The following is a 2,636-nucleotide window of genomic DNA, read 5'->3' as shown; positions in this document are numbered from 1 at the left end:
TGTTTCCACTGTTTCCCCATCTGTTTCCCATGAAATGATGGGACCAGATGCCATGATCTTAGTTTTCTGAATGTTGAGCTTTAGGCCAACTTTTTCACTCTCCTCTTTCACTTTCCCCAAGAGGGTCTTTAGTTCCTCTTCACTTTCTGCCATAAGGGTGGTGTCATCTGCAGATCTGAGGTTATTGATATTTCTCCCGGCAATCTTGATTCCAGCTTGTGCTTCCTCCAGCCCAGTGTTTCTCATGAGGTACTCTGCATATAAGTTAAATAAGCTGGGTGACAATATACAGCCTTGACATACTCCTTTTCCCTTGTCTAATTCAATGAAACTATGAGCCCTGCCGCGTAGGACCACCCAAGACGGACGGGTCATGGTGGAGTGTTCTGACAAAACGTGGTCCGCTGGAGAAGGGAATGGCAGACCACTTCAGTATTTTTGCCTTGAGAAGCCCATGAACAGTATGAAAGAGCCAGTGTCTTTGGGGAGGAGTAAAATTGCTTCACGATGTTGCTGTAGTTTCTGCTGTACAACCCAGGGAATCGGCCACGTGTATGCACACACCCCCTCCCTCTTGGACCTCCCTCCCTTATCCCTTCCCACCCCTCTGGGTCATCACAGACCACCTAGTTGGGCTCCCTGTGCCATACATCGGCTTCCCGCTAGCTGTCTATTTCACATGTGGGAGTGTGTATCTTCAATCCTAAGCTTCGTCTCACCCTCCCCTTCCCCCTCTGGGTCCACATGTCTGTTCCCTATGTCTGTACCATTTTTCTAGATGCCACATACATGCGTTAATATACAGTATTCTCTTTCTCACTTACTCCACTTGGTATGACAATCTCAGGGTTTACCCGCGTGTCTACAAATGACCCAGTGTCATTCCTTTTTCTGGCTGAGTAATGTTCCACTGTGTGTATGCACCACAGCTTCTTTATCCACTCCTCTGTTGTTGGATATGTAGGCTGTGTCCACGTCCTGTCTATTGTAAATACTGCTAGTGTAAATATAGGGGTGCATGTGTCATTTTGAATTACGATTTCCTCAAGATATAAGCCCAGTAGTGGGATTGCTGGCTCAAACGAGAGTCCTGCTTTTACTTTTTAAGGAACTTCCACACTCTTCACAGTGGTCGTATCCATTTACACTCCCACCAGGAGTGCATGACGGTTCCCTTTTCTCTGCACCTTCTCCAGCTTTTATTGTTTATAGATTTTTTGATGATGACTGCTCTGACTGGTGTGAGATAATACCACTTTGTAGTTTTGATTTGCATTCTCTAATAATTACAGACAGTAAAGAATCTGCCTGCAATACAGGAGACCCGGGTTCAACCCCTGAGTCAGAAGATCCCCTAGAGAAGGGAATGGCTACCCATTACAGTATTCTTGCCTGAAGAATTCCCTGGACGGAGGATCCTGGCAGGCTACAGTTCATGGGGTTGCAAAAAGCAGCTAGCACTTTCACTTTCAATAATTAACAATGTTGAGCATCTTTTCTTTGGCTTCTTGGCCGTCTTTGTGTCTTCTTTGGAGCGATGTTGATTTAGGTCCTCGGCCCAGTTTTTAATTGGGTTGTCTGTTTTTTTGATATTGAGCTCCATGAGCTGTTTGTACAGAAGAGCCAACATTTAAAAGCCTGACCATACCAAGTGCTGCCAAGGAGCTCTCACACCAGGGGTGGGAATGTGACGGTGTTCAGCCACTGCACACCTGTCAGAGTGGCTAATTTAAAAAAATATATGTTAACACCAAGTGCTGGTGAGGACGTGCAGAAACTGGTCACCCGTACTCTGCTGGTGGGATTGTAAAATGGTTTCTGGCTTCTCTGGAAGATAGTTTGGTGATTTCTTTTCAAAGTAGACATGCACTTCCCATGCAATCCAGCAACAGCACTTAGGTCTTCATCCCAGAAAAATTAAAATTATGTTCGGGTAAGAACGTGACGTAAATGTTCAGAGCAACTGTATTCACAACAGCTAAAACCTGGAAACAAACAAACTGTGCTTCAAGTGGGAGAACAGATGCACAAACTGACCTGTTTACATCACGGGACCGTATTCCGCAATAAAAAGGAATGTGCTGTTTATACCTGCAACAGCCTGGACAGACCTCAAGGGAATTATGCTGCTGCAAAAAAGAAAAAAAAATTTTTCCCAAAAGGGTATATGCACCATGATTCCACGTATACAGTATTTTTTAAAAGACAGACTTGCGGAGTTGGAGAGAATAGATCAGTGATTACCAGAGCTTTGGGGGGAGGTCATGAATGGGGCAGCAGGAGGAAGCCTTGTGGTGATGGAGGAGTTCTGTATCTTCTTTCTTTTCTTTTCTAAACGTTTTATTTATGCATTTACTTTTCGGCTGTGCTGGGTCTTCGTTGCTGCATGCGGGCTTTCTGCCTTGGTGGCGAGCAGGGGCTGCTCTCCAGTTGCGGTGCTCAGGCTTCGACTGCGCTGGCTTCTCAAGTTGCAGAGCATGAGCTCCCGGATGCGAGGGCTCAGCAGTCGTGGTCCCTGAGCTTAGTTGCCCAGACGCAGGTGGGATCTTCCCAGACCAGGGATAGGACCCTGCACTGACAGGTGGATACTTAACCTCTGGACCACCAGGGAAGTTCTGTATCTTTTTTTTTTCCCC

Source organism: Bison bison, unplaced genomic scaffold (genome assembly GCF_000754665.1).
Source record: "Bison bison bison isolate TAMUID 2011002044 unplaced genomic scaffold, Bison_UMD1.0 scf7180017864079, whole genome shotgun sequence".
NCBI lineage: Eukaryota > Metazoa > Chordata > Mammalia > Artiodactyla > Bovidae > Bison > Bison bison.
This window is presented reverse-complemented; position numbering follows the sequence as displayed.